The sequence below is a fragment of the Rhinoderma darwinii genome, unplaced genomic scaffold, assembly GCF_050947455.1.
Source record: "Rhinoderma darwinii isolate aRhiDar2 unplaced genomic scaffold, aRhiDar2.hap1 Scaffold_2245, whole genome shotgun sequence".
NCBI lineage: Eukaryota > Metazoa > Chordata > Amphibia > Anura > Rhinodermatidae > Rhinoderma > Rhinoderma darwinii.
Genome location: NW_027462564.1, coordinates 17150 through 26679, shown reverse-complemented (window position 1 = coordinate 26679; position 9530 = coordinate 17150). Strand labels below are relative to the sequence as shown.

The window sequence follows — 9530 nt, the reverse complement described above, 5'->3', positions numbered from 1 at the left end:
TGGATTAATGCATTTAATGTCAATGGCCATTCTAAGCTGAATGTGCCTGCTCTCGTCAGATCGCTGAAGTTACGCAGCTTAAGGCCTCGCTAGTACCAGTGTGGGAGAATGTCTGGGAATCCGTGGTGCAGTTGACTTTTTATTATGTCGTTTAGATTTTGTTTCACAATAGATTAAATAGGACTATGGATTAAAGCATTGAACGTCAATGGCCATTCTAAGCTGAATGTGCCTGCTCTCGCCAGATCGCCGAAGTTACACAGCTTAAGGCCTCGCTAGTACCAGTGTGGGAGACTGTCTGGGAATCCGTGGTGTGGTTGACTTTTTATTATGTTGTTTAGATTTTGTTTCACAATAGATTAAATAGGACTATGGATTAAAGCATTTAACGTCAATGGCCATTCTAAGCTGAATGTCCCTGCTCTCGTCAGATCGCAGAAGTTACACAGCTTAAGGCCTCGCTAGTACCAGTGTGGGAGACTGTCTGGGAATCCGTGGTGCGGTTGACTTTTTATTATGTCGTTTAGATTTTGTTTCACAATCGATTAAAAAGGACTATGGATTAAAGCATTTAATGTCAATGGCCATTCTAAGCTGAATGTGCCTGCTCTGGTCAGATCGCAGAAGTTACACAGCTTAAGGCCTCGCTAGTACCAGTGTGGGAGACTGTCTGGGAATCCGTGGTGCGGTTGAATTTTTATTATGTCGTTTAGATTTTGTTTCACAATCGATTAAAAAGGACTATGGATTAATGCATTTAATGTCAATGGCCATTCTAAGCTGAATGTGCCTGCTCTCGTCAGATCGCTGAAGTTACACAGCTTAAGGCCTCGCTAGTACCAGTGTGGGAGAATGTCTGGGAATCCGTGGTGCAGTTGACTTTTTATTATGTCGTTTAGATTTTGTTTCACAATAGATTAAATAGGACTATGGATTAAAGCATTGAACGTCAATGGCCATTCTAAGCTGAATGTGCCTGCTCTCGTCAGAACGCAGAAGTTACACAGCTCAAGGCCTCGCTAGTACCAGTGTGGGAGACTGTCTGGGAATCCGTGGTGCGGTTGAATTTTTATTATGTCGTATAGATTTTGTTTCACAATCGATTAAAAAGGACTATGGATTAAAGCATTTAACGTGAATGGCCATTTTAAGCTGAATGTGCCTGCTCTCGTCAGAACGCAGAAGTTACACAGCTTAAGGCTTCGCTAGTACCAGTGTGGGAGACTGTCTGGGAATCCGTGGTGCGGTTGAATTTTTATTATGTCGTTTAGATTTTGTTTCACAATCGATTAAAAAGGACTATGGATTAAAGCATTTAATGTCAATGGCCATTCTAAGCTGAATGTGCCTGCTCTCGTCAGAACGCAGAAGTTACACAGTTTAAGGCCTCGCTAGTACCAGTGTGGGAGACTGTCTGGGAATCCGTGGTGCGGTTGAATTTTTATTATGTCGTTTAGATTTTGTTTCACAATCGATTAAAAAGGACTATGGATTAAAGCATTTAATGTCAATGGCCATTCTAAGCTGAATGTCCCTGCTCTCGTCAGATCGCAGAAGTTACACAGCTTAAGGCCTCGCTAGTACCAGTGTGGGAGACAGTCTGGGAATCCGTGGAGCGGTTGACTTTTTATTATGTCGTTTAGATTCAGTTTCACAATCGATTAAAAAGGACTATGGATTAAAGCATTTAATGTCAATGGCCATTCTAAGCTGAATGTGCCTGCTCTCGTCAGATCGCAGAAGTTACACAGCTTAAGGCCTTGCTAGTACCAGTGTGGGAGACTGTCTGGGAATCCGTGGTGCGGTTGACTTTTTATTATGTCGTTTAGATTTTGTTTCACAATCGATTAAAAAGGACTATGGATTAATGCATTTAATGTCAATGGCCATTCTAAGCTGAATGTGCCTGCTCTCGTCAGATCGCTGAAGTTACACAGCTTAAGGCCTCGCTAGTACCAGTGTGGGAGAATGTCTGGGAATCCGTGGTGCAGTCGACTTTTTATTATGTCGTTTAGATTTTGTTTCACAATAGATTAAATAGGACTATGGATTAAAGCATTGAACGTCAATGGCCATTCTAAGCTGAGTGTGCCTGCTCTCGTCAGAACGCAGAAGTTACACAGCTCAAGGCCTCGCTAGTACCAGTGTGGGAGACTGTCTGGGAATCCGTGGTGCGGTTGAATTTTTATTATGTCGTTTAGATTTTGTTTCACAATCGATTAAAAAGGACTATGGATTAAAGCATTTAACGTGAATGGCCATTTTAAGCTGAATGTGCCTGCTCTCGTCAGAACGCAGAAGTTACACAGCTTAAGGCTTCGCTAGTACCAGTGTGGGAGACTGTCTGGGAATCCGTGGTGCGGTTGCATTTTTATTATGTCGTTTAGATTTTGTTTCACAATCGATTAAAAAGGACTATGGATTAAAGCATTTAATGTCAATGGCCATTCTAAGCTGAATGTCCCTGCTCTCGTCAGATCGCAGAAGTTACACAGCTTAAGGCCTTGCTAGTACCAGTGTGGGAGACTGTCTGGGAATCCGTGGTGCGGTTGACTTTTTATTATGTTGTTTAGATTTTGTTTCACAATAGATTAAATAGGACTATGGATTAAGGCTTTTAATGTCAATGGCCATTCTAAGCTGAATGTGCCTGCTCTCGTCAGATCGCAGAAGTTACACAGCGTAAGTCCTCGCTAGTACCAGTGTGGGAAACTGTCTAGGAATCCGCGGTGCGGTTGACTTTTTATTATGTCGTTTAGATTTTCTTTCACAATCGATTAAAAAGGACTATGGATTAAAGCATTTAATGTCAATGGCCATTCTAAGCTGAATGTGCCTGCTCTCGTTAGATCGCAGAAGTTACACAGCTTAACGCCTCGCTAGTACCAGTGTGGGAGACTGTCTGGGAATTCGTGGTGCAGGTGACTTTTTATTATGTCGTTTAGATTATGTTTCACAATAGATTAAATAGGACTATTTATTAAAGCATTTAACGTCAATGGCCATTCTAAGCTGAATGTGCCTGCTCTCGTCAGAACGCAGAAGTTACACAGCTTAAGGCCTCGCTAGTACCAGTGTGGGAGACTGTCTGGGTTATCCGTGGTGCGGTTGAATTTTTATTATGTCGTTTAGATTTTGTTTCACAATAGATTAAAAAGGACTATGGATTAAAGCATTTAATGTCAATGGCCATTCTAAGCTTTATGTCCCTGTTCTCGTCAGATCGCAGAAGTTACACAGCTTAAGGCCTCGCTAGTACCTGTGTGGGAGATTGTCTGGGAATCCGTGGTGCGGTTGAGTTTTTATTATGTTGTTTAGATTTTGTTTCACAATAGATTAAATAGGACTATGGATTAAGGCTTTTAATGTCAATGGCCATTCTAAGCTGAATGTGCCTGCTCTCGTCAGATCGCAGAAGTTACACAGCTTAAGGCCTCGCTAGTACCAGTGTGGGAGACTGTCTGGGAATCCGTGGTGCGGTTGACTTTTTATTATGTCGTTTAGATTTTGTTTCACAATCGATTAAAAAGGACTATGGATTAAAGCATTTAATGTCAATGGCCATTCTAAGCTGAATGTGCCTGCTCTCGTCAGATTGCAGAAGTTACACAGCTTAAGGCCTCGCTAGTACCAGTGTGGGAGACTGTCTGGGAATCCGTGGTGCGGTTGACTTTTTATTATGTCGTTTAGATTTTGTTTCACAATCGATTAAAAAGGACTATGGATTAAAGCATTTAACGTCAATGGCCATTCTAAGCTGAATGTGCCTGCTCTCGTCAGAACGCAGAAGTTACACAGCTTGAGGCCTCGCTAGTACCAGTGTGGGAGACTGTCTGGGAATCCGTGGTGAGTTTGAATTTTTATTATGTCGTTTAGATTTTGTTTCACAATCGATTAAAAAGGACTATGGATTAAAGCATTTAATGTCAATGGCCATTCTAAGCTAAATGTGCCTGCTCTTGTCAGATCGCAGATGTTACACAGCTTAAAGCCTCGCTAGTACCAGTGTGAGAGACTGTCTGGGAATCCGTGGTGCGGTTGCCTTTTTATTATGTCGTTTAGATTTTGTTTCACAATCGATTAAAAAGGACTATGGATTAAAGCATTTAATGTCAATGGCCATTCTAAGCTGAATGTGCCTGCTCTCGTCAGATCGCAGAAGTTACACAGCTTAAGGCCTCGCTAGTACTATTGTGGGATACTGTCTGGGAATCCGTGGTGCGGTTGACTTTTTATTATGTTGTTTAGATTTTGTTTCACAATAGATTAAATAGGACTATGGATTAAGGCTTTTAATGTCAATGGCCATTGTAAGCTGAATGTGCCTGCTCTTGTCAGATTGCAGAAGTTACACAGCTTAAGGCCTCGCTAGTACCAGTGTGGGAGACTGTCTGGGAATCCGTGGTGCGGTTGACTTTTTATTATGTCGTTTAGATTTTGTTTCACAATCGATTAAAAAGGACTATGGATTAAAGCATTTAATGTCAATGGCCATTCTAAGCTGAATGTGCCAGCTCTCGTCAGATCGCAGAAGTTACACAGCTTAAGGCCTCGCTAGTACCAGTGTGGGAGACTGTCTGGGAATCCGTGGTGCGGTCAATTATTATTATGTCGTTTAGATTTTGTTTCACAATCGATTAAAAAGGACTATGGAATAAAGCATTTAATGTCAATGGCCATTCTAAGCTGAATGTCCCTGCTCTCGTCAGATCGCAGAAGTTACACAGCTTAAGGCCTTGCTAGTACCAGTGTGGGAGACTGTCTGGGAATCTGTGGTGCGGTTGACTTTTTATTATGTTGTTTAGATTTTGTTTCACAATAGATTAAATAGGACTATGGATTAAGGCTTTTAATGTCAATGGACATTCTAAGCTGAATGTGCCTTCTCTCGTTAGATCGCAGAAATTACACAGCTTAACGCCTCGCTAGTACCAGTGTGGGAAACTGTCTGGGAATCCGTGGTGCGGTTGACTTTTTATTATGTCGTTTAGATTTTGTTTCACAATAGATTAAATAGGACTATGGATTAAAGCATTTAACGTCAATGGCCATTCTAAGCTGAATGTGCCTGCTCTCGTCAGATCGTAAAAGTTACACAGCTTAAGGCCTCGCTAGTACCAGTGTGGGAGACTGTCTGGGAATCCGTGGTGCGGTTGAATTTTTATTATGTCGTTTAGATTTTGTTTCACAATCGATTAAAAAGGACTATGGATTAAAGCATTTAATGTCAATGGCCATTCTAAGCTGAATGTCCCTGCTCTCATCAGATCGCAGAAGTTACACAGTTTAAGGCCTCGCTAGTACCAGTGTGGGAGACTGTCTGGGAATCCGTGGTGCGGTTGACTTCTTATTATGTCGTTTAGATTTTGTTTCACAATCGATTAAAAAGGACTATGGATTAAAGCATTTAATGTCAATGGCCATTCTAAGCTGAATGTGCCTGCTCTCGTCAGATCGCAGAAGTTACACAGCTTAAGGCCTCGCTAGTACCAGTGTGGGAGACTGTCTGAGAATCCGTGGTGCGGTTGACTTTTTATTATGTAGTTTAGATTTTGTTTCACAATAGATTAAATAGGACTATGGATTAAAGCATTTAATGTCAATGGCCATTCAAAGCTGAATGTGCCTGCTCTCGTCAGAACGCAGAAGTTACACAGCTTAAGGCCTCGCTAGTACTAGTGTGGGAGACTGTCTGGGAATCCGTGGTGCGGTTGAATTTTTATTATGTCGTTTAGATTTTGTTTCACAATCGATTAAAAAGGACTATGGATTAAAGCATTTAATGTCAATGGCCATTCTAAGCTGAATGTCCCTGCTCACGTCAGATCGCAGAAGTTACACAGCTTAAGGCCTCGCTAGTACCAGTGTGGGAGACTGTTTGGGAATCCGTGGTGCGGTTGACTTTTTATTATGTTGTTTAGATTTTGTTTCACAATAGATTAAATAGGACTATGGATTAAGGCTTTTAATGTCAATGGATTAAGGCTTTTAATGTCAATGGCCATTCTAAGCTGAATGTGCCTGCTCTCGTTAGATCGCAGAAGTTACACAGCTTAAGGCCTCGCTAGTACCAGTGTGGGAGACTGTCTGGGAATCCGTGGTGAGGTTGAATTTTTATTATGTCGTTTAGATTTTGTTTCACAATCGATTAAAAAGGACTATGGATTAAAGCATTTAATGTCAATGGCCATTCTAAGCTGAATGTCCCTGCTCTCGTCAGATCGCAGAAGTTACACAGTTTAAGGCCTCGCTAGTACCAGTGTGGGAGACTGTCTGGGAATCCGTGGTGCGGTTGACTTTTTATTATGTCGTTTAGATTTTGTTTCACAATCGATTAAAAAGGACTATGGATTAAAGCATTTAATGTCAATGGCCATTCTAAGCTGAATGTGCCTGCTCTCGTCAGATCGCAGAAGTTACACAGCTTAAGGCCTCGCTAGTACCAGTGTGGGAGACTGTCTGAGAATCCGTGGTGCGGTTGACTTTTTATTATGTAGTTTAGATTTTGTTTCACAATAGATTAAATAGGACTATGGATTAAAGCATTTAATGTCAATGGCCATTCAAAGCTGAATGTGCCTGCTCTCGTCAGAACGCAGAAGTTACACAGCTTAAGGCCTCGCTAGTACCAGTGTGGGAGACTGTCTGGGAATCCGTGGTGCGGTTGACTTTTTATTATGTTGTTTAGATTTTGTTTCACAATAGATTAAATAGGACTATGGATTAAGGCTTTTAATGTCAATGGATTAAGGCTTTTAATGTCAATGGCCATTCTAAGCTGAATGTGCCTGCTCTCGTCAGATCGCAGAAGTTACACAGCTTAAGGCCTCGCTAGTACCAGTGTGGGAGACTGTCAGGGAATCCGTGGTGCGTTTGACTTTTTATTATGTCGTTTAGATTTTGTTTCACAATCGATTAAAGAGGACTATGGATTAAAGCATTTAATGTAAATGGCCATTCTAAGCTGAATGTGCCTGCTCTCGTTAGATCGCAGAAGTTACACAGCTTAACGCCTCGCTAGTACCAGTGTGGGAGACTGTCTGGGAATCCGTGGTGCGGTTGACTTTTTATTATGTCGTTTAGATTTTGTTTCACAATAGATTAAATAGGACTATGGATTAAAGCATTTAATGTCAATGGCCATTCTAAGATGAATGTGCCTGCTCTCGTCAGTTCGCAGAAGTTACACAGCTTAAGGCCTCGCTAGTACCAGTGTGGGAGACTGTCTGGGAGTCCGTGGTGCGGTTAACTTTTTATTATGTTGTTTAGATTTTGTTTCACAATAGATTAAATAGGACTATGGATTAAGGCTTTTAATGTAAATGGCTATTCTAAGCTTAATGTGCCTGCTCTCGTCAGATCGCAGAAGTTACACAGCTTAAGGCCTCGCTAGTACCAGTGTGGGAGACTGTCTATGAATCCGTGGTGCGGTTGACTTTTTATTATGTTGTTTAGATTTTGTTTTACAATAGATTAAATAGGACTATGGATTAAGGCTTTTAATGTCAATGGCCATTCTAAGCTGAATGTGCCTGCTCTCGTCAGATCGCAGAAGTTACACAGCTTAAGGCCTCGCTAGTACCAGTGTGGGTGACTGTCTGGGAATCCGTGGTGCGTTTGACTTTTTATTATGTCGTTTAGATTTTGTTTCACAATCGATTAAAAAGGACTATGGATTAAAGCATTTAATGTCAATGGCCATTCTAAGCTGAATGTGCCTGCTCTCGTTAGATCGCAGAAGTTACACAGCTTAACGCCTCGCTAGTACCAGTGTGGGAGACTGTCTGGGAATCCGTGGTGCGGTTGACTTTTTATTATGTCGTTTAGATTTTGTTTCACAATAGATTAAATAGGACTATGGATTAAAGCATTTAAAGTCAATGGCCATTCTAAGCTGAATGTGCCTGCTCTCGTCAGTTCGCAGAAGTTACACAGCTTAAGGCCTCGCTAGTACCAGTGTGGGAGACTGTCTGGGAGTCCGTGGTGCGGTTGAATTTTTATTATGTCGTTTAGATTTTGTTTCACAATCGATTAAAAAGGACTATGGATTAAAGCATTTAATGTCAATGGCCATTCTAAGCTGAATGTCCCTGCTCTCGTCAGATCGCAGAAGTTACACAGCTTAAGGCCTCGCTAGTACCAGTGTGGGAGACTGTCTGGGAATCCGTGGTGCGGTTGACTTTTTATTATGTTGTTTAGATTTTGTTTCACAATCGATTAAAAAGGACTATGGATTAAAGCATTTAATGTCAATGGCCATTCTAAGCTGAATGTGCCTGCTCTCGTTAGATCGCAGAAGTTACACAGCTTAACACCTCGCTAGTACCAGTGTGGGAGACTGTCTGGGAATCCGTGGTGCGGTTGACTTTTTATTATGTCGTTTAGATTTTGTTTCACAATAGATTAAATTGGACTATGGATTAAAGCGTTTTACGTCGATGGCCATTCTAAGCTGAATGTGCCTGCTCTCGTCAGATCGCAGAAGTTACACAGCGTAAGGCCTCGCTAGTACCAGTGTGGGAGACTTGTCTGGGAATCCGTGGTGCGGTTGACTTTTTATTATGTCGTTTAGATTTTGTTTCACAATCGATTAAAAAGGACTATGGATTAAAGCATTTAATGTCAATGGCCATTCTAAGCTGAATGTGCCTGATCTCGTTAGATCGCAGAAGTTACACAGCTTAACGCCTCGCTAGTACCAGTGTGGGAGACTGTCTGGGAATCCGTGGTGCGGTTGACTTTTTATTATGTCGTTTAGATTTTGTTTCACAATAGATTAAATAGGACTATGGATTAAAGCATTTAACATCAATGGCCATTCTAAGCTGAATGTGCCTGCTCTCGTCAGATCGCAGAAGTTACACAGCTTAAGGCCTCGCTAGTACCAGTGTGGGAGACTGTCTGGGAATCCGTGGTGCGGTTGAATTTTTATTATGTCGTTTAGATTTTGTTTCACAATCGATTAAAAAGGACTATGGATTAAAGCATTTAATGTCAATGGCCATTCTAACCTGAATGTCCCTGCTCTCGTCAGATCGCAGAAGTTACACAGCTTAAGGCCTTGCTAGTACCAGTGTGGGAGACTGTCTGGGAATCCGTGGTGCGGTTGACTTTTTATTATGTCGTTTAGATTTTGTTTCACAATCGATTAAAAGGACTATGGATTAAAGCATTTAATGTCAATGGCCTTTCTAAGCTGAATGTGCCTGCTCTCGTCAGATCGCAGAAGTTACACAGCTTAAGGCCTCGCTAGTACCAGTGTGGGAGACTGTCTGAGAATCCGTGGTGCGGTTGACTTTTTATTATGTAGTTTAGATTTTGTTTCACAATAGATTAAATAGGACTATGGATTAAGGCTTTTAATGTCAATGGATTAAGGCTTTTAATGTCAATGGCCATTCTAAGCTGAATGTGCCTGCTCTCGTCAGATCGCTGAAGTTACACACCTTAAGGCCTCGCTAGTACCAGTGTGGGAGACTGTCTGGGAATCCGTGGTGCGGTTGACTTTTCATTATGTCGTTTAGATTTTG

The 9530-nt window shown here is 41.6% G+C and overlaps 38 pseudogenes; all 38 read left to right on the top strand.

Annotated features, from left to right (window-relative positions):
* The first annotated feature begins 18 nt into the window (after window positions 1-18).
* LOC142701926 (5S ribosomal RNA) lies at window positions 19-137 on the top strand (annotated as a pseudogene).
* A 67-nt stretch (window positions 138-204) lies between these two features.
* On the top strand, window positions 205-323 carry LOC142701969 (5S ribosomal RNA; annotated as a pseudogene).
* Window positions 324-390: 67 nt separating this feature from the next.
* Window positions 391-509, top strand: LOC142702017 (5S ribosomal RNA; annotated as a pseudogene).
* Window positions 510-576: 67 nt separating this feature from the next.
* On the top strand, window positions 577-695 carry LOC142701949 (5S ribosomal RNA; annotated as a pseudogene).
* A 67-nt stretch (window positions 696-762) lies between these two features.
* Window positions 763-881, top strand: LOC142701960 (5S ribosomal RNA; annotated as a pseudogene).
* Window positions 882-948: 67 nt separating this feature from the next.
* LOC142701837 (5S ribosomal RNA) lies at window positions 949-1067 on the top strand (annotated as a pseudogene).
* A 253-nt stretch (window positions 1068-1320) lies between these two features.
* LOC142701860 (5S ribosomal RNA) lies at window positions 1321-1439 on the top strand (annotated as a pseudogene).
* Window positions 1440-1506: 67 nt separating this feature from the next.
* Window positions 1507-1625, top strand: LOC142701931 (5S ribosomal RNA; annotated as a pseudogene).
* Window positions 1626-1692: 67 nt separating this feature from the next.
* Window positions 1693-1811, top strand: LOC142701792 (5S ribosomal RNA; annotated as a pseudogene).
* Window positions 1812-2064: 253 nt separating this feature from the next.
* Window positions 2065-2183, top strand: LOC142701889 (5S ribosomal RNA; annotated as a pseudogene).
* Window positions 2184-2436: 253 nt separating this feature from the next.
* Window positions 2437-2555, top strand: LOC142701829 (5S ribosomal RNA; annotated as a pseudogene).
* An 812-nt stretch (window positions 2556-3367) lies between these two features.
* LOC142702001 (5S ribosomal RNA) lies at window positions 3368-3486 on the top strand (annotated as a pseudogene).
* A 67-nt stretch (window positions 3487-3553) lies between these two features.
* Window positions 3554-3672, top strand: LOC142701843 (5S ribosomal RNA; annotated as a pseudogene).
* Window positions 3673-3739: 67 nt separating this feature from the next.
* Window positions 3740-3858, top strand: LOC142701991 (5S ribosomal RNA; annotated as a pseudogene).
* Window positions 3859-4111: 253 nt separating this feature from the next.
* Window positions 4112-4230, top strand: LOC142701798 (5S ribosomal RNA; annotated as a pseudogene).
* Window positions 4231-4668: 438 nt separating this feature from the next.
* LOC142701883 (5S ribosomal RNA) lies at window positions 4669-4787 on the top strand (annotated as a pseudogene).
* Window positions 4788-5040: 253 nt separating this feature from the next.
* LOC142701970 (5S ribosomal RNA) lies at window positions 5041-5159 on the top strand (annotated as a pseudogene).
* Window positions 5160-5226: 67 nt separating this feature from the next.
* On the top strand, window positions 5227-5345 carry LOC142701786 (5S ribosomal RNA; annotated as a pseudogene).
* Window positions 5346-5412: 67 nt separating this feature from the next.
* LOC142701827 (5S ribosomal RNA) lies at window positions 5413-5531 on the top strand (annotated as a pseudogene).
* A 67-nt stretch (window positions 5532-5598) lies between these two features.
* Window positions 5599-5717, top strand: LOC142701891 (5S ribosomal RNA; annotated as a pseudogene).
* A 67-nt stretch (window positions 5718-5784) lies between these two features.
* Window positions 5785-5903, top strand: LOC142701828 (5S ribosomal RNA; annotated as a pseudogene).
* A 90-nt stretch (window positions 5904-5993) lies between these two features.
* LOC142701957 (5S ribosomal RNA) lies at window positions 5994-6112 on the top strand (annotated as a pseudogene).
* A 67-nt stretch (window positions 6113-6179) lies between these two features.
* On the top strand, window positions 6180-6298 carry LOC142701824 (5S ribosomal RNA; annotated as a pseudogene).
* Window positions 6299-6365: 67 nt separating this feature from the next.
* Window positions 6366-6484, top strand: LOC142701826 (5S ribosomal RNA; annotated as a pseudogene).
* Window positions 6485-6551: 67 nt separating this feature from the next.
* On the top strand, window positions 6552-6670 carry LOC142701817 (5S ribosomal RNA; annotated as a pseudogene).
* Window positions 6671-6760: 90 nt separating this feature from the next.
* Window positions 6761-6879, top strand: LOC142701887 (5S ribosomal RNA; annotated as a pseudogene).
* Window positions 6880-6946: 67 nt separating this feature from the next.
* Window positions 6947-7065, top strand: LOC142701986 (5S ribosomal RNA; annotated as a pseudogene).
* Window positions 7066-7504: 439 nt separating this feature from the next.
* On the top strand, window positions 7505-7623 carry LOC142701797 (5S ribosomal RNA; annotated as a pseudogene).
* Window positions 7624-7690: 67 nt separating this feature from the next.
* LOC142701923 (5S ribosomal RNA) lies at window positions 7691-7809 on the top strand (annotated as a pseudogene).
* Window positions 7810-7876: 67 nt separating this feature from the next.
* LOC142701951 (5S ribosomal RNA) lies at window positions 7877-7995 on the top strand (annotated as a pseudogene).
* Window positions 7996-8062: 67 nt separating this feature from the next.
* Window positions 8063-8181, top strand: LOC142702016 (5S ribosomal RNA; annotated as a pseudogene).
* A 67-nt stretch (window positions 8182-8248) lies between these two features.
* LOC142701962 (5S ribosomal RNA) lies at window positions 8249-8367 on the top strand (annotated as a pseudogene).
* A 67-nt stretch (window positions 8368-8434) lies between these two features.
* Window positions 8435-8554, top strand: LOC142701990 (5S ribosomal RNA; annotated as a pseudogene).
* Window positions 8555-8621: 67 nt separating this feature from the next.
* LOC142701987 (5S ribosomal RNA) lies at window positions 8622-8740 on the top strand (annotated as a pseudogene).
* A 67-nt stretch (window positions 8741-8807) lies between these two features.
* Window positions 8808-8926, top strand: LOC142701839 (5S ribosomal RNA; annotated as a pseudogene).
* A 67-nt stretch (window positions 8927-8993) lies between these two features.
* LOC142701920 (5S ribosomal RNA) lies at window positions 8994-9112 on the top strand (annotated as a pseudogene).
* A 66-nt stretch (window positions 9113-9178) lies between these two features.
* On the top strand, window positions 9179-9297 carry LOC142701896 (5S ribosomal RNA; annotated as a pseudogene).
* A 90-nt stretch (window positions 9298-9387) lies between these two features.
* On the top strand, window positions 9388-9506 carry LOC142701912 (5S ribosomal RNA; annotated as a pseudogene).
* The last annotated feature ends 24 nt before the right edge of the window (window positions 9507-9530 follow it).